At 45.1% G+C, this 20,217-nt stretch overlaps 1 pseudogene; it reads left to right on the top strand.

The window, feature by feature from the left end:
• Positions 1-3,936: 3,936 nt before the first annotated feature.
• LOC125412669 (BCL2/adenovirus E1B 19 kDa protein-interacting protein 3-like) overlaps positions 3,937-20,217 on the top strand; it is a 49,794-nt pseudogene continuing 33,513 nt past the window's right edge.

Raw genomic sequence — 20,217 nt, forward strand, 5'->3', positions numbered from 1 at the left:
AAGTCTGACCGACTGGGTTCAATCATCAGGACCCACATGGCAGAATGGAAGAACTGATTCCTGAAAACTGTCCTCCAAATGCAGATGTGTGAATGTTCCCAGAGACCTGCCATCCATCCCTTCATAACAGGGATTTGGAAACCAGAGGAGGTCGTGGTAAAGTTGGGATAATGCTCTGTAAGACTTTCCATACTGATTTTCAAATGGCCTTCACACAGTAGCCTGTAGTTTACTGGCCGGTGCCTGATAACAAGGACTCCACTGACATTTAGGTTTTCATACGGGGAGGGATTCGGGCCATCATTCTGTTGTGCCTAAACACATGTGTGGGTAGCTGGTAACCTATGTCCAAAGGGTAATGGTTGTGATAGTTAACACAGGTGACAAGCAATGTCTAAAGATGGTAAAGTAAAAACTGCACTCAATTAACCTGACCTCTTTCAGGAAAATTCTTTGTAACACACAAAAACAAACACAACTGTTTACAGAGGGCCTCATGGGCATGAAACTTTTGATGGAAGCACATCTTATCCTATGGTACTTAATCTTATGAGGACTTCATTTGTTATGATGAGTTTTAGCGTATATGTTGAAGAGTTATGCAACAAATAAATTTTTATTAAGCCAGTAACTGTAGAATAATTTAATGTCACAAGGAGAAGCCAACAAAGAAGTGAATATTGCTTGAGAAAAGTGACAGATGTAAAAAGATTCAGGCTGGAGGGAGAGGGTCTGGTTCTTATCCAGAAAGAACACTTTCACTCAAACACAGACACGGACAATGGCGCAGTCTAGAAATTGCTTTAATGTGTAAAAATCCTGACTAGAAAAAATCCAACTTCAATTCAAATTTAAAGGGGCCGATAAATAGCATGAAAATTAATTATGTATATATACATGTTGTGTGTCTTTTTTGTGTGGACTGTGTGTATATGTGTGTATGCTATGCATATTGTGGTGTGTATGAGTGTGTGTGTGCTATGTGTTATTTCTGGGTAGAGGTCTTCTGGCTTACGTTGCTGTATGGTGTGTATGTATGTGTTATGTGTTATTTCTGGGTAGAAGTCTTCTGGCTTATGTTGCTGTATGGTGTGTATGTGTGTATGCTACCCATATATTATTGTATGGTGTGTATGTGTGCACTATGTGTTATTTCTGGGTAGAAGTCTTCTGGCTTATGTTGTTGTATGGTGTATATGTGTGTATACCTGTTGTGTGGAATGTGTGTGCTATGTGTATGTTGTTGGATGGTGTGTATGTGTGTGCTATGTGTTATTTCTGGGTACAAATCTTCTGAGTTTGTGTAGACTCATTCAGACCACCATCTATTTTCATGTTCTTCTGAATATTTTCCACTTTCCAATTGCGTCCAGCTTTAGCAGTACAAAAACAAATCCCACAAAACATCAGCACAGGACGCCACCACCACATATAAAAACTGCCATGTTCGGGATCAAAACCAGGAAGATCTCTGCTATGAAATTAGCATAGACTCATCAAAGTAACAGTAGCTGTGACTAAGGACTATGACAATATAAAGGGATTAACATATGTGATAATGGGCTAATTAAACCTTAGCTTTTCACCGCGGTGGTTTTACAGCCTCTTCTTCTGGCTGCCAGTTTGGAAGCTGCCAGCGAATATTTTCTTAATTGCAAAAAGAGACAATGCACGTTCCCCCGTCTCATTCATAACATTCAAGGCAGACGTAACTAAGACCACGCATAGAGGATGAAAAAGACCACATTATTTGGAGAGCCCGAGGGATGGCGGGGCAGGAGGAAAGTGATGGCTTAAAAGCAAACCCCAATATAAGTCCTTACAAGAAATATTTAAGTAGAATTTGCACCGAAAGAGCCGACTTGCCTTGATAGACTAGCCTGCCCCTGTAATAAAACCTCCCAAAGTCAACAGTTCATAAAGTCTTTTGTTCTAGTAAAAGGGTCTTTAATTTTTAACACAAACTCATACTTTGGTATGCATGGACTTAAGTAAAATTAGGAGACATGTATATAATAGGATTTAATGGATTATCATCTGCATTTTCCAAAGATGTCAGCTTCTCTCAGCTCTGATGGAGTAGCACTTAATGTAAATTTAATTTGAAGTGATGTATTGAAGGCTTGAGGTGGTACTCCGTGATTCCCTAACTGCCTGGAGAGCCTCTGTGGGGAGCATCTGGATTTGGCGGCTCCACATGCCCGGCAGCATGTACTAACTAGGATTAATGAGGTAGCCTGTTCACCAGTGATCCAAAGGAGGTATGCTACATTTACTCCCAACAATATGAATAGGAGGGCTAGTTTCCTTTGGGGGCACATTGTATGATGAAACTTAATGATGGACTCTATATTGGGCATAATAAATAGACTAGGGTGGAAGCACTTTTGCTTGGTCAAATTTAAATGTTATTTAATCATAAAATTGTGTTTGGTGGATAAGGTGAAAGTGAAGGTTTTAACGTGTGTGTGTGTGTGTGTGTGGTGTGTGTGTGTGTGTGTGTGTATCCTCACAGATAATAGTTTCTTTAATGAGGCTAAAACAGTAAATCTTCCCTTTAAAACACCACAGGGTTGTTTAAAATAAAACCTACCTTTAGGAGTTGTTTGATTGTTAAAGCTAGCTTTGTTACTGTGTGTGTGTTTGTTGTGTGTGGGTGTATGCGTGTGTGTACACTCAGTATGTGTAAGTCAGATACTGCTGAGTTAGGCAAAACTTCTTAATCCATTCGCAACTCATTTAAGCATCAAAATTTTATTTTGTCTTTGTGCCTAACTGAGCATTGACTAAAATCGCAGCTAATTTCAAATTCCCTTTGTCATCATGGTTTTCAGCCAAAAGTCTATAATAAATGGTCAGAAGATGAGCGGAGACTGAATGAATAGTGAGCGGTATTCATCAGCCAAACAGAGTCCAGATCCAATTATATGTATTCATTAAGTGATAATGATATCATGGTCTTTAACTAGGAAGAAAAGAGCGTAATTGAATAATAACAGTTGTACAATCCCAGCGGAACACACTTTCCATCCCAGCCCGGCGACCCTCGGGGATGCTGCAGGATTGATGGAATTCTATTACTCTTTGATAGATTTATTATGAAAGGCCGAGTGGACTCGCAGCCCACTTTGTCACTCACGCTAATCAGTATCGTAAGGGCCCCCGAGCGGGCAGGCTTTTGTACCCCTTTGACAAAGACAAGGTTAGGGGAGGATGACAGACACCCAGACCTTTACAAACCCATACTGCAAGATAAAATGGGCCAGCTGAGCTCTGTGCTGGGACAGAATTTTAATTTGTTTATCAATGGCTCTCACATGTGCTGAGACCATAAGGGTATTTGTCGGAGGAGTTACACTGAAGCTGAACTCTTTTGTTTGCCAAGTGGGGCTTGGAAAAATATTTATTGAACTGTAAAAAACAGGCTAAATGGAGGGAAAAGGTAACTGTCGAGAGAGGGGGGATAACTCACGTTTCTCGACATACGATCTGAGCCCATCCATTAATTCTGATTTTGACTTTCAAAAAATATTTTTAGTATTAAAGCTACCTTTAAGGGTTATAGAATAACAACAGATAATTTTTTCCTTTCATCTCTCTGATTTTTTAAAAAGAGCTAAAAGATTATGAAGAGACCAGTGGGCATATTGAATGGGGAAGATGGATTAAATTTATTGGTATTTTGCTGGTTTTTTTTCCTTCCTGTCCATTACAATGTAGTATAACTTAGCACTGAAACAACTGCATTTTCCAAACATGCTTCTTTTTTTTTTTTTTTTTTGTAAGTAAAAGGTGTTTTCAGGCCTGCCAGCCTGGCTCAGCCAGCAACAGCTTTTCACATTGAAATGCAGCTTGCTAACCTGAGTCTGCGGTCAGAGCGCATAGGATTTAGGAAACTAGATAATTCGCTTTGCTACTGGAGGGAGCAGGAGCCGAATGGGGCGAGGTTGGCATTCACCATGCCCCAGCGCCGCGCCTGCCAGGGTTTATTTTTTCGGTTATTGTTGTTGAATCATCCTGATTTGTAATCTCCTTTTCTGCTTGAGATCTCCTTTTATCCCTCAGAACTGTGCTTTGCGCCGCCAGAGGAGCCGGTGAATTGGGAGGCTGGGCGGCCAACCTGCTCTGTCATAGAACGCCTGGCCTGGCGCTGTCCCGTGTGGACCTGCGACGCCAGCTCCCTGCCAGTTCGGTTTGGTTTTGTGCATCTCTGGGAAGGCAGGCGGACAGCACAGTCACCTGTGAATGCGGCCTCAATTGGCTCAGCTGCCTCTCTGATGAATGGGCCGGGGTGTGCTGCAAAGGGTTTAGCATTGCTTCCAGCAGCACACGGTGATTTTCAGGAGCGGGAAGGATGGCTTCACAGCCTTCTTGAATTTCATTGTAATGTGCGTGACAGAGCACAGGACGGCTGCACCTGCACGCACCGATCGCCAATGCTTGCCGCGGTGCGGCCAGGTTCTGTGTGTTGCTTTGGCTGCTGCGCCTTGCTCAGGGTTGGCCTTTCTCCACAAGGTCGGGCTGGGAAGACTCTGGATGCCAGACACCGGGCGGTTGGACTCTGGAGCCAGCCGGCCGTGCTGTTTGCTCATTCTTCCTGGAAATGGGCACAAAGTGAAGGTTAATTCATACCTCTTGGCCAGGGCTCCCTTAGCCACGCAAGTTCACCAACCTGTCCACGCAGGCTCATTGATTGCGTTTGGTCTTTCATGAACAAAACAAACCATCGGAAGGAACACAATCAGACTTCGGAGGATATGGAAGGTTGACAGGAAATTACATGAAGGACAACAGAGAGTTGGGATTTGCCAGCTTAGTTTTAAAGCAGACATTTAATGTGTTCTGGTTGGGAAGCCTGGAAAAGACCATATTTTGGAGCCTACTTTTAATTGCTTCTTTTAGCCTCAGATCGTGTGTCAGTCCTCATGTAAGATGACTTCAAGTATGGTGGCCATGTCACCCCAAAGGGGTTTCTAAAGAAAATAACTCTTCTTCGGTGATTGCTGGATAAGAACTTTGTTTTAGCCCCCGCCAAAGCCTCTGAGGTACGAACATTACCAGCATCGTTTTAGAGACAAAGGAAATAAAATTTAGAGGGTGAAGGGAGTGGTCAAAGTCATGCAGCAAATAGCAGAATTAAGTTTTGGGCTCAATCACTGTCCATGGCCTCACATGCTTGCCCAATGTGCCATACTACCCCTGCTGGTGGCCAGGCTTCTGTGCTACCCCAGTCGGTGACACAGGTGACCGTCATGGGAGGCTGATAGCATAGGAAAATAAAGTCTTACACACTGTCAAGCTATTATTGTTCAGTCGGGGAAAAGGTTGCCCTCCGCTGAACTAAACGGCAGTCATCAAAACACATGCTTTTCTCAATGGCTTCACCGTTCTCCACACTCTGCAATTGGTCTCCTTTCTACTAAAGGAGCCCAAACGCCTTGGCCTGGGAAGAGCCCTGGACCCTCTGTTCACTCAGCGTTTAGCTTCATGGGCCAGAAACTCTGCCGAGTCTTGGCCATCTCTCTCCTCATTCCCTTTGGTGTAGATGGGAGAATGGCTTTCCAAAGATGTGGTATCCCTCAGAACCCGAGGAGGCTAAGAATGTGGTATCTTACATTAAAAAGACACTTTGCAGGTATTACGTATTATATCATGTATAATTATATTCAGGATCTTGAGGTGGGAAAACCATCTCAGATTCTTGGAATGTGTTCAGTATGTAGTAATATATACTGTGTTCGGTATATAGTAATAAAGTAATAGTGCTAATAATAACAGCAACAATAACAACGGTAGTAGAGAGGCTGGTGCTTCATCAGAGAGGGAGATGAAACAGCGAAAACGAGAAGCTGGGTAATGTACAGAAGGAGCCACAAGGAATGCAGACAGCCTGAAAAACTGGAAAAGGCAAGGGAGCAGATTGTGCCCGGGATCCTTTGCGATGAGCATAGCCCTGCCAGCCTCTTGATCTTAGACTTTCGCTATCACAGATTTGAGAGAACAAATCTGTGTTGTCTTAAATCCTGTCTGCGGCAACAGGAATCGAGTACGATCCTGCCAGGGTTATTCTCGGTCGCCCTCACTTGACACGTCCTCCTCTTTCTCCCTTCGTTTCTTAAATCCCATTTTTATGGTTAAGTTGTACCTTGAACCTACAGTAGACGAATTGCTTGCCGTAGAGGCCACAGACCGCCTGACCGGACCATACATGTTATTTGCTATCGATTCCTCAAATATTTTTTTAAAAATATTTATTTATTTATTATGTATACAATATTCTGTGTGTGTGTCTGCAGGCCAGAAGAGGGCACCAGATGTCATTACAGATGGTTGTGAGCCACCCTGTGGTTGCTGGGAATTGAACTCAGGACCTTTGGAAGAGCAGGCAATGCTCTTAACCACTGAGCCATCTCTCCAGCCCTCCTCAAATATTTTTAAGGTCCTTGCCAAGAAATCCATGGTCTAAAGGAAGAGGATGTGTGGCTCGATCCTGAGCTACTGAGGGGGCGAGTGTGGGAAACTGTAGAAAGCTGTGTACTAAGGAACCGGGGGTGGGGGGGGTGGGAGGGTGGGGGGGGGTGGAAGGGTGGGGGGGGGTGGGAGGGTGGGGGGGGGTGGGAGGGTGGGGGGGGGTGGGAGGGTGGGGGGGGATGAAAGAGGTGTAGCTTGGAGGCGTTTGGAAGCTTCGGCTCTCCACTTAGTTCTTCCTACTTCAGCATTCTGAAAGCAGCAGAACGGTAGCGCACTTAAGAGTATGGCTGATGACCTGGCGTCTCTGAGACCAGAAATGGCCTCATCTGATCCATGTGGAAGCAGAGGCAGGCAGATCTCTGTGTGTTAGGTCAGCCCGGTCTACAAAGTGAGTTCCACAACAGTCACCAATGAGGACATTTGAGCCAGGCTCAACGACCCTGGCTTCGGTGCCAGCAACTTGGGACACTGAGGCAGGGCAGTAAGTTCAAGGCCTACCTAGGCTACCAAGTGAATTCAAGGCCTGGCCAAACAACCTGGTGAGATCTTGTCTCAAAATAAATAGTTTAAATAGTGATGGCGCAGGAAGAAGGGCCTGGGGTGGAGGTGGGGTGGGTGTTAGATGAAACTCAGTAGGGCATTGCCTACCACAAGTGAAGCACAAACGAAGCTTGATGCTCCGTTCCTAGCGCTGGGAAAACAATATGCACATCTGCATTCAGATCCAGTCTTTATTATTCTGATTCTTGTCTGTGAAGTAGGGATGATGCCAGTGTTGACACCCCCACCTAGAGCCATGCAGAAGCATTAAGTATTGTGTGTGTGTCCATGCGCGAGCTCTCGTGTGTGTGTGTGTGTGTGTGTGTGTGTGTATGTGTGTGTATGTGCATGTGCGCTGTGCATGCTGAGTGCATGTGTGCCACTGTCAATGTGTAGAGGTCTGAGGAGTCTGTTTTCTCTTTCCCCCATTGGGTCCCATGAATCAACCTATGCTGTCAGGCTTGGCAACAAGTGCTTTTCCTGAGTTGTCTCTCTGGTCCCTGCTGTTTATTGTTTCTTAAAAAATTCCCCGAGAGTGGTGGTTACTATCTTATTAATATCTTTTTGCATTTATATAGTGCCGAATGTCTGTCCCTGAGAGTCACACATGCATATGCGCATGTGCACATGGGCGCATACACTCACACACACACACACACACACACACACACACACACACACTTGCACACCCTGCAGGTTAGCAAGTCCCACAGGAAGAGCCTGTGCTCACTCACGGACTTGACAAGGACATCAGGAAATCCACCTCTAGTTTCCTAGTGAGAGGTGGGAGTAGTTCTTTTCCTTGACTCCTTCCGGGCCTTTCAGTGGGGACAGTCCTTGTCTCAACACCTGAGCTCACATATACAGGACTGAATAGTGACATGTGGGATTACCTTGAAGCCAAAGGCAGATCTACTGGGAAGTTGCTGAAACTCAGGTCTTCCGTAGGCCCCTTCCAAGGCTTCAGATCTTCCTTTGTTCCTGTAATGTTAGGGTCTTTTATTTCCCCGTCATGGACAAATTCCCAGAATCGTAACAGCCTCATTGGAAAAACCTAGAGTTACCCCCTGCCTAATGGCTGAGCATGTGACCTCAGTGGCCAGGCAACTGACTCCAAACTCACTGCTACTTAGTCTCAGAGGACTCTTCTTGTACTTGTGGTTTCTTCTCTGGAAAATGGAGCCGATAGAAATGCCACCTTTTTCATAGGGTTATTGAGAGGATAAGATGCGCTAATTTTAGCAAGTGTCTTAGCGAATGTGTTATCGCTGTGAAGAGACACCACGACCATGGCAACTCTTCAAGAGGAAAGCAGTACATTGGTGCTGGCTTACAGTGTCAGAGCTGTAGTCCATTATCCTTGTGGTGGGAAGCATGGTGGTCTGCAGGCACACGTGGTAGCTGAGAGAGTTCTGCATCTGGATCCTCAGGCAGTAGGAAGAAGAGAGACTGGGCCTGGCTTGAGCATTTGAAACCCCAAAACCTGCCCCCCAGTGACACACTTCCTCCAACAAGGCCACACCTCCTAATCCCTGTCAAGTAGGGCCACTCCCTAGTGGCCGAGCATTTAAATATATGAACCCACAGTGGGCATTCTTACTCAAACCACCACAGTAAATGTCCAGTGACTGGGGTTTTTATTTTTTGCTCTTGTTAGTTTTGGCCACAATTTCAGATTACAGACCATCATGGTAAGTAAGTCCCAGGAGCTGAGAGATGTGGCCACCTTGCATGCACAGTCGCCTTGCATGCACAGTCAAGAGCAGGCAACAATGTATTCACACACGCATGCTCAGTGTCCAGGAGGTATGAGCACATACAGCTGGGAAGTAAGGAAGCGTCCGGCTGTTTAGTAAAAGCAGTTTTGAGAGAAGGCCAGCGTAGAAGCCCCATGAGAGAAGACACAATTCCTCACCTTGCTTATCTCCATAATCCCAGAACTTTAAAATCGAGAATGCCTAGTGTCCTCCTAGCCACTCTGATGGAGCCTGTCTTTTCTGCCATCTCATCCCTTCAACTTCATTATTATGTGCATGCAATGCCCAGAGAGGCCAGAAGAGGGCATGCTGGACCCCCTGCGACTAAAGTTACAGACAGTTGTGAGCCCCATGTGGGTACTAGGAATTGAACCTGAATCCTCTGGACGATCACCCAGTGCTTTTGAACCACTAAGCCATCTATCTCTCCAGGCCTTAAAATTTTTATTTGCTTGTGTGTTTTAATTTTGTGTGCCCGGGTATGGGTATGTGCACACGAATGCAGGTGCCTGCAGAGGCCAGAGGAGGGCACTGGATCCCTCTAGGGCTGGAGTTACAGGTGGTTTTGAGCTGTTTAAAGTGGGTGCTGGGAACTGACTTGAGGTCCCCTGGAAGAGCAGTACTCACTCTTGACTGCTGAACCATTTTCCTAGCCCCTCACGTAGGTCCTAAATTGAATCATGGCTAACTCAACCAAGTGTAAAAGACTTAAACCTTCCTCTTTTCTAACTAACCCCTGTGTCTTGGTGAAATTTACATAATAAATGTAAAGCTTATATTGTCTTGGTCAAAAACACATTAACTGAGAAAACGCAGATAGCTGAATGAGTATATTAAATGTGGGGAGACAGTTAAGCTGTCTTTACCCTTGGTCACCATTTCATAGGACACCTGCTGTCCAGGGCACACTGCATCCGGACTGAGCGGGTAACTGTGGATTGATTTAGGATATCTTGTCTGTGCTCCAGGCTTGTCCTTTGACCTTGGGCAAGTCTCTTAGCTCCCACCCCCACCCCCAGACTCTCTTTGCTCCCCTGTTAAAAGGAAGAACCAAGGTCCTCATGAGCTGCTTTGCAAGACTGTCATTGTCTGTGACTACATTCTGAGGACAAGCGCTTAGTAGTTCTCGTCTGCCTAAGAACAACTGCAGCACCCGGGACGTAACAGAGACATATAAATGTCAACCACAGGAATTAAGAATTCCACGTGGAATTCTACAAATAAGTTATGATGATCACGATCTCAGATGGGAAGGCAAAAAGAAAGGCATGAGGAAGACTATAAAATAATGTGTAACAGGTGAAAAATTTGGTATGATGGTTAAGGATACAAAACATATTTCTTCAAAAAATATATTCTAAGTGACTGTTTCTGTCTGTGCAGGACCGTCTTTCCCTGGGTTGTGGCAGTAATTTCTAACAGGTCTCTTTGTTTCCACGTTTGCCCACCCACAAATTTATTTTTTACGGAACAGACAGCGTCATCTTTCAAAACCGTGCACTTCCAGAACACCCTCCAGTGGCTTCCTATGCAAGCTGGTAACGAAAATCCAAGCCTGTCACGGTGGCTGGTTGAGCCCTGTCCCGATCCCTACAGCTTGCTGCTTCCACCCCTGGGTTCTCCCCTGAGCTCTGGCCACACGAACTTTCCACCTGTCTTCCACTGGCAGGAACTTCTTGGCAAGCTGCTTAAGACGGCCTTCTGTGTCCTGACTTTCCACTTCTTCAAACTATGCAATTCATTTGTGGACTCACTTAGTATAATTATTGGCCTGTGCCCCTTTGAAGAATAAAGCACTGCGAAAGTAGGTTCTCCCATCCCCTTCCCTGCCCTTTCCAACCTCTTCTCTCTCCTGCCCTCTTCTTCCTCCCTTTCTTTCTTTCTCTCCTACCTTCTTTCCTCCCTCCCCCCCTTTCTTTCTTTCTTGGAGACTGTTTCTCATGTATATAGGTAATCTCGAACTTGCTATATAGCTGAGGGCCACCTTAAACTTCATTTTTAAAAAGTTAATTTATTTGTTTACACTGTGTGTGTGTGTGTGCATGTGTGTGTATGCGTGTGTCATGGCACACAGTGGAGATCAGATGGCAACTCATGGGAGTTGATTCTTTCTACCATGTGAGTCCCAAGGATTGAACTCAGGTTGTCTGTCAGGCCTGGCAACAAGTGTCTTTACCCACTGAGACGTCTCACTCAGCTCTACCCCTAAGTTTCTGTTGCTCCTGCTTCTACCTCCTGAGTGGGAGGCGACATGTGCCACCACATCCGGCTGCTTATTATTTTATCCCTCTTTCTATTTTCCTGTCTTTATTTTAAAAAGACTTTCATAATTTTCACTTATCATTTTCTTTCCCCACCCATCTTCTTTCGACTCCTTACAACAGTTACTAGGGAAAGTTGAATTTGTTTTGGGATTTGTGAGGCCCTGAGGTCCTTGGCATCCTAAAGGACAGTGTGTTTTCAGACTGGGGATTTCACATTCTGAGGTTCCCTGGCTTATCCCAAAAACAAACAAACAAACAAAAAAACACACAACAAAAAAACCATTGAAATACCAATTTTTTGGAGACCCTATAATTGGCTCGTTCCCTTCTTAGAATTGTATGCGCATTGTCCACTACAAACAATACAGCTGTCTGTGTGTTGTGTGCGCACACACTCAAGTGAGAATGCTGCGTGCAGGTATTGGCACTCCTCTCGGAAGGAACTGTGCCACCCAGGACACGCTTCTCCTTTCCCAGTGCCCACATTACCAGCGTTTCTTTTTTCCTAAATAAGTGGAAAGAAAATGTTTACATTCATCTTAGATGAAAGAGGCTGCATTTCCTTGGCATGGCCCTGCCCACATCCTGCCCATTTGCCTGCTTGCCACTGACTGGCACGCCTGCCTCTTGAGCGCTGGGCTGAGCCGTGTTCTCTCCATCGTGGTTCATTTTCCCTTCTGTTGTCTGAAATAACAGTGTGCGGAAAACTTGTTTCCTAAGTCTATACACTCGCTTTCCCAGTGACTCTCAGGGTAATCAGGCATGTCCATCCACCTCCATGTTCCCGTAGCTTCCTCTATGGGTCACACCTAGTCGCATGTTCTTCTGTGATGTCAGGTTCCCCTGGAACTTACCACTACCTGACCCAGCATGCCTGTCAAGGACTATTTTTTATTTTCTTTTGACCTCCTATTGATCTGGGCACCCATGCCTATGATTCCATGGAGTGTAGAAGGGCACATGCTGCCTGGCTTTCCCAGGGAAGGGCCTCACCATGACCCAGATGTAATGCCCAGTGAAACCTCTCGCATTGTTTGGAGAGCCTCTCCCATGCCAAGAATCTAACCACCCGCAAACAGGCATGTTGTTGGCCAAACAGATGGACAAGGGAGATAGGCAGGCCAAAGCCCATGGATGATCATGAAATGACTTGGCACATGGGAGCCAAGGGTGTTGGAAATGGATGCTCGTCCTTGCGGCTCAGTTTCCACAGTAAGAATAGACCGGTGTGGGCGAGGGTTTGACACGGAGTTGCTACGGGGAAAAGATGAAGTGTGACCGAGTGTGCAATACAATGTGTGCGTTAACAGGCAGGGGAAAGCCCCCCAAAACATGGATAGCTCTGAAATGATCATGCCAGTTTAATAGAAAGGGGAGTTAATGTCATCTGCTGCTGGTCAGCTCTGAGAACCCACATCTGCTCTGGTTGTCCAGTGACCATCATTCATAGATTATGTTAAGGATCTCACGTATGTCAGATCATAGAAGACACCAGTAGGTGAATCGTATCACGAAGATGCATGTACCATCCTCCAGTTAGCTTCATAGTTAGTTATTTGGTTGCTGCTTTACATATCACGGGTACACGACCAATGTGCAGGGGTGGAGCAAGGTTAACGTGGAGGCCTAGAACAATTTCTTGGAAGAAATGGCATTTAGGTTGAAATATGGGGAATGTATAGAAGCCGAAGGAGCAGCAGGTGTTGACAGTGCAGGGCAAGGTGTACAATCGTGGCGTAATGAGATGCACAGCATTTTACTATGTTGTTTAGAAATGGCAATTCGGACTTGTGGTGTGGCTCATTTGATAGAGCTTTTGCTTAGCACACAGGGAGTCCTGGGTTTAATCCCCAACACTGACTAAACTAAACACTGACTAAATATATTACCATATATTATATGATAATATAAATCTGTAATCCTAGCTTTAGGAGATGGAGACAGGAGGAACTTAAGTTCAAGGTTACTTTCTATCGCCCTTAGAATTTAAAGCCAGCCTGGGCTACAAGAGCACGGTCTCGAATAAATAGAAATCTAAACAAGCCCCGATCGTCATCTGAACTTAGAACTGCCTCTCAAGTGGTCTTTGAGTGATTGTCTTAGTATCTGTTTCTTGGGGCTGATGAAACGAGCCAAGTCCATCCTCTGCAGCAGAGGTGACACTCGACTCTCTTCAGCTGGCAAGGTCTTCAGCTTCTCTAGTCTCGAGGGTCCTCGCCTCTGCAGTCTATAGTGAGACCGGTTAACATAGTACAGCGGAGTCTACATAGCCCTGATGTGCACCCCTATAGGAAGGGTGTGATTGTGATTCAATACCCAGAAACACTGTTAGCCAAGCGCTCAGAAGGGTTAGCTGCCATCAGATCTGTCACAATACAGAAGTCACCCAGATGCTTGTTTTTGTTTTGGGTTTATACTAAATGCAGAGACTGAAACAGCACGGATTTTGGAGTCAAACTTGAGATTAGAATAGTCTGTCTGTAATATTTACTATCCACAGTTACTGTAATAGTGTAACTTCTTTGAACATTGTAAAAATGGTGCTGTCTCTCACTGTTCCTCTAAATCATTGCAACAAATAAGCAATCATCTAAGTAAAGAATCCAGTAACTGCTGGCCTTTAGCTGGCAGTAGTCACTTCCTTCCCTCTTTGTGGCATTTAGAATTCAACACCCACCTACTTTTGAAAGTACTGGATCTCCTTTCCAACAAGTTTTCTTATATGAAAAGCCAGAAGGGGCTGGAGGGACGGCTCAACCGTTAAAGGCTAGGCTCACAACCGAAAATGAAAAGCAGGAAGATCTTCCCATCAGAAAACAGAGGTTGAACATCTTGATGGAAATTGGGGGAAAGCAGGAGAGCCACCCAGGATACAGACAGACTCTTCTGGGGCCAGCGACCCCGCTCTTGCCTCAAGCTACCTATAATGAAAAAGCTGGTGCCTGCCGCCTGTCTCAGAGATCTGTCCCCAGGATTAATGCGAGGCGGTCTGAAGGGCCCGATGAAGCTTTTGAAAGGAAATTGCAGGTGCAGGCCCCGTGCCTCGGAATACAGCTGGTGTGAAGTGATTTTCCTTCCTCGGTGTTGAGAAGCCAGCCCAGGTTGTGACCGCGTTTTAGAGACATTATTCTGTGATAGCTGTACATCTTTGAGACACCGTAGTAGCCTCTGGGCCAAGTTTCCTGGGTTCCCTGTCCCTTAAACGGTCATTCTAGAGCCATCTTTCTGAGCGCCCAGATTGCCTCTCTCACCCGGATGTTTGTTAGAAGTGGTGTTTCCTGGGTTTTGACTTCAGATCCACAAATTAGCCAAACTCCAGGAAGCACCATTTACATGCAATACCATGTGAATGGTGCCCCCTGGTGTTGTTCAATGTGGCAGTCGGATTGCTGCAGATGGATTGAAAAGAGGTTTCTGCCTGTGGTTGCCCGGGAATTTACATTTCAGCGAGCACTTCCCGAGGATTAGCATTGGGAGCCTAAGTCAACACACAACAATTTGGGACAACTCTCTTGACGACCTTGAGAACTGGAAGTTCCCTGGGGGACTTGGGCAGGGCTGCCTCAGCTTTCGCCCCCTCACTGAGTAAGAACAAACACACCAGGGGCCTAAGAGCCAGTATTTGTTGAGAAAGTTACTAACATCAGGTGAGATGCTAGGCACTTCCCAGACCCATTCTAATTCCATCCTTCCCACCACTTTGTGAGCACAGTACTATCCCTTCCTTCTAATGAAAGAGTAAAGCGGAATTCGGAGACTGGCTCTGGTGTGCATAAATATCCAATAAGTGTTAGTATTCTATGAGTTTATGCGTAAATCCTTAAAAGATTATAAATCCATTGTCCCCCTCACCCAGAAGACAGTAGTGTTGTTAGGAATGACTGAGAATTGGACAGTAGAAGGGACTCGGGAGGGGTGTTTGCCAGGTAAAAGGGTGACAAGCACCTGTGGAATGGAGAATGACAAGGGAAGGAGGTGCTTAGGGATAAACAAACAAACGGGTTTCAGCACTTCATCCTTTCTCCTGCTGAGAGGGAACTTGCCCCGCCAGAGCATCCTTCCTGCCCCTCCCTGCTTCACCAGGAGGAGCGGGGGAACTTTCCTTCTACTGTGTCCAAACTTCAGCATTTCTAATGTTTGTCTGCAGCAGAGAATTCCCTTCCTGTCAGAAATATCCGGCAGCAAACTCACAAGTGAGCTTTCAGAACACAATGCATTTCTAAGGGGCGAGTTCTTCCGGCTTTCTGAGCGGAGAGAGTCACCTACTGAACATGGCGGCTCCAGTTGTAGTTGCCTATGGCAGACACCAGCCAAATCTGTGATATTCAGGTTCCTTTTCTTGGAACCCGGAGCCAGACCCCATCCTTCTGGCTTCTTCGGAAGTTAGACATGGTCGTGGGATGTGGGCCTTGAGGGGAAAGGATGCGTGCAAGGGCTAAGTTGAATCCAGCCATGCTTCCCTGCTTTGAGCTCCTGACTGACTGGAGTGGGGTCGTCCAACGCCACCTGGGAAGCTGTGGTGAGGATGGCAGTGCTCTTGCCAGCACCGGGCTAGTATGACTGCTTGCAGGACAGCCACCGTGGCTCTGAACCTGCTCCTCCTGGGATTAAGATTTGAGAGAGAGTTTTCTTCTGACTCCCTGGGCCCTGAGCCTTCTGATGGCTGGAACCTCCTTGCACTTTGGCGAGTGTATCCATGGCGAGCATCACATCTTTTCTTCCATGGGTTTTGCCTCCTTTTCCTCTTTGAAGGCTAATAATTTTTTTTGTTGCTTCTTAACCTTTTGCATTTGTTGACTAAACCCCCAACACCAACTCTGGAGCAAATACCGCCCTTTTTCATGATTCACAAGGTGCTGGGGAGCCTCATGCATCTGAAGAGACGGTCCCAGGAGCAGTTTATAATATTCTTTTGTCCACTTAAATGATCTCTATTTTCAGTTGTATCTAGTAGCATGGGCCTAGAGTCCCAGCACTTGAGACGCTGATGCAGGAGGACGGTATATTTGCAGGCTAGTCTGAGATACATGGGAGATTTTGCCAAAAAGAAGAGGAGGAGAAGAAAGAAAAGAAAGCGAAACGCTAACCAACAAAGAAAACTTCAAACCAAACCATGGAGATACCTGATTAACTCTTCTAAATGGGTTTTTTTTTTTTAAAAGCAAATAAAGATTGATCTTCCTTTGAGCAATTTTAGCATAGGCAATATTCAATTTGAAATCAGTATTATTCATTGCGAGACAGAGAAACTTTGTAAATCCATAATCCATTTAAGTGTGATTGTCTTTATGACTATGCTCTATTCAGCCTTCTATCAATACCTACATAAGTAACTACAAACTGCAAGTTCATGGTTAAGGTAATAACAGAGAAGCTGGAGTTTCCTGAAGACAATGTGTTTAATCAACATTTAAACACGTAGGGTCTTGGTTGGTTTTTATTTTTTGACAGGATGACCTCTAACTTCTGCCTCCACCTCCTGAGTGCTGAAGGTACAGGTGTGTGTGCATGTGGATTTTTTTCACCAAGCACCTTTAGAAGTTGGAGACTACAGCAATGACTTTGTCTATTGCTCTCTCTACAGAAGGATGTCTTGTTTCTAACCAATATGGACTGTTTGCCATCTAGTAGGTTTACTTCGGCTCTTGAGATGCTGATGAGATTGCTAATTCAGGGGCTGCAGACTTGGCTCAGCAGTTGAGAGCACTTGTTCTTGCAGGGGACCTGAGTTCTGTTCCTGGCACCCACATGGTGGCTCACAACCACCCTTAACTCCAGCTACAGGAAATCCAGTGCCCTTTTCTGACCTCCTTGGGCACTAGGTGTGTAAGCAGTGCACATACACACATGCAGGGAAAGCACTCATATACATAACATAAAGATAATAGAGGGCAGGGATTTGATCCTGCTCATTGATCACAATACTGAATAGTGAGCGATGTATTGGCATTGATGGAGCCCACACTGCTGTCTTTAGACCGCCTTTACCTCTTTACCTCTGGATGCTTCTCTCTCTCTCTCTCTCTCTCTCTCTCTCTCTCTCTCTCTCTCTTAATATCTCCAGAAAAAGGAAACAATTCTACCCACCAATCCGAGCAGATCTGTGTTAACAAGCTATTCTTTATAAAGAAATGAGACTGTGCATATCTCTGGAGTATTTTAAGGAAGGTCGTGGATTGTTAACACTGTTTTTCCTCCTGGGATTAAGATCACTGACAAGTGAGCTCTTAAGCTCTACACTAGGTTTTGTTTTTTTTTTAATCAGGTGTGTGTGTGTGTGCATTGCACAGGTGTGAGAGTGTGCATGTGTGTGTGACTGTGTGTGCACTTGCCTGTGTGTCTCTGTTTGAATGTGTGTGTGTCTGTGTGTATATGTGCATGTGAGTGTGTGTAACTGTGTATATATGTGTGTGTGAATGCACATCTCTGTGTGTGTGTTGTGTATGAGTGTGCATGTACCTGTGAGCATCTATGTGTGTGAGTATGTGTGAATGCACCTTTGGAAATGTCTGTGTGTGTGTGTGTGTGTGTGTGTGCATGTGTCTGCCTGTGTTTGTGCATGTGTGTGTTACTATAGGATATGACTCAGGTAGGCCTTGGACTCGAAATAGTCTTCTGCATCGTGAGTAGCTGAGATTACAGGCCTTTGCTACCCTTCCCACAGTTGTGGCAATAGAAACAGGTGTTAAACTATTCCTTCAAAGATGTTTGATCAAGGTAGAAAGACAAGATGTCTACATCATGCAAACTTCCACCTTAGGGCATTGGTACATTCCACTTTCTTTGCCCTAGCTTTGTACCCTAAATCCATTATGGTTTTCTTTGCACCTTCTGGTCCTCCCCCTCCCTCCTTTCCTTCCTTCATTCTCAATGATTTTAATTATTTAATTTAGTTTTGTTTTGAGACAAGTTTTCTCTGTGTAGCCCTGGCTATCCTGGAACTTGCTATGTAGAATATGCTGGCCTTTATTACAGAGATCCTCCTGCCTCTGCCTCCCAAGTGCTGGAATTAAAGGCGTGTGCCACTACCACCAGCCCGTCTAAATACTTTTCAAACAATAAATTTTGATCATGTTTTCCCTTCCCTAGCCCCTTTCGGATCCTTCCATGTACCCACCCGACTCCATGTTCCCTTTCTCTCTCAAAAGGAAGTGCCAGGGCAGAGAAGGTGATATCCCCAAAAATGACATCAAATACTCTGCCTTGAAGGAGAGCTCTAGCAAGCACTGAGGCCTCTGGAAGTCTGAGGCCTTCTCCCCAAAGCCGCACAAAGAATTCTTCCTCCTGGGAAGATGCCCAATAGCTGCCTTGCTTTCTGTTTCTCAGAGAAAGCAGCCAAGACCCAGAGGACAACTGACAAGCAGACCTGGCTAAAGTCCTCACTTTGATCACCCCAGCCCTCCTCCAGCTTGTCCATCACCTGTCTCCACCACTGTCCATTGGTCAAGCCTCTCAAACATAAGCATATATGTTGTCATTTGCTCGAACCCCAGAGCTTCTGGCTTCCTCCTACTATGTAAGATCTGGTTAAGTCCTCTTTTCTCTTATTAATCTGTGTCTTTTTATGAGGAGTATCAGCCATAAGTATCAGCAAGGAGTGGGAAAAGTTTTGTCTTTCCCCTCAACATAATTCTTAATTCTATTGCATTATACTTTATTTTTATATCATTACGGTAAGATTGTTTTATTGTTTTAGCTTTTTAAGGACTGGAGATGTCACACAACCGGCAGAGCATTTGTCTAGCATGTGTGAAGTCCTGGGCTCAATCCATAGGTATTACAGCTGTTAACATTTTGCCTGTCTGTTTTGTCCATTTTAAAAAAATAAAGATTTTTTTAAAAGGCTGTTTAAAATCATAACCACATTATAATATTCACACACAATAAAACAAATAATAATTCCTTAATATCATGTTCGACTTTTCCTAATTGTCTCAAAATCTCTTTTTACAGTTGGTTTGATTGAAACAAGATTCAGATAAGATCCACGTATTGATTTGGTTGTTATGTCTCTTAAGTCTTGTCTGATCTTTACTACTTCCCACCCCCAGCCGTCTATTTGTTGAAGAAAACGGATAATTGATCACCTAGAATTTCCCCCGCTCTCGTTCTGTCTGGAGCCTCACAGAATGATTCAATCCATCCTCCTAGCCAGTTTAGTTCCTGGGATGTCTGTGCATTGGCTGTCGGGCTGCAGAGGTGCCTGGGATCTGCTGAGACACAGGTTTCTGGGGCCCCTCCCCAGAGTTTCCGGACCATTTGCATTTCTAACACGTTTTTCCAGAGGATGCTGGGGCTGATGGTCCAGGCCTCACTCTGAGAATTCCAGCTTCAGGGGAAAGATTAGGTCTCTTTGAAGATGTTAAGCAGTTGGGGGAAGGAAGTTCAGTGGCAGAGATGATTCTCAGGGGGGCCCTGGGTTCATTCCCTGCACCATGTACATGACCAATGAGAAACCACATATGCCCGCACGCACACGTGCACACGCCTGCACGCGCGCGCGCGCGCGCGCGCACGCACACACACACACACACACACACACACACACACACACACACACCACTAGCTCAAGGTACAGTATATTGGCATTTTCAAAAACAGCCAGAGAAGAGAGGTTGCTCCCTGACCTTTTCCCGTTCTTCTTTCTGCACACTCAGATTCTCATTTGAGAAATTCTCTCCTCATATGTGGAGGAGAAATGTCCACATTTCTGAAGACATAGACAAATATGAAAACAGAAAAAGTTCTAGCCAAATCTCCCCCCGTGGATCAAGACATCACACTCTCTTTGTCCATATGCCTGTCAGTAACCAACTTCTCCAAAAAACCGCATGGAAACGTCTAATCTTCCCCCTGCTTTGGCTCTCCTTTCTCTAAAAGCTCCCTTGGTTTCAAAGCTTACACTAAATCATTTGCATGCTTCTGTGAACTTGCTTTTGTCGTGTTTGCGTCAGCTAAGAGTCTAGCAATGGGTGGTTAAGAAGTCTTTCCTCCTTCACAGTATAACAAAGGATTTATTGAGAAAATGTCAATTTTGTTTGGTTCTATTGACTGTTTCTTCTTTTTATTTCTTCTTCTTTTTTATTGTAAGCTTTTTTAAAAAAATTATTCTTCTCTCATATTGTTCCTTCTTTTTATCCCATTCCCCCCTCCCCTGTCCTTGGAGTTCATTCCCCTGGTTCCCC

This window comes from Myodes glareolus, chromosome 3, assembly GCF_982192425.1.
Source record: "Myodes glareolus chromosome 3, mMyoGla1.1, whole genome shotgun sequence".
Classification (NCBI taxonomy): Eukaryota; Metazoa; Chordata; class Mammalia; order Rodentia; family Cricetidae; genus Myodes; species Myodes glareolus.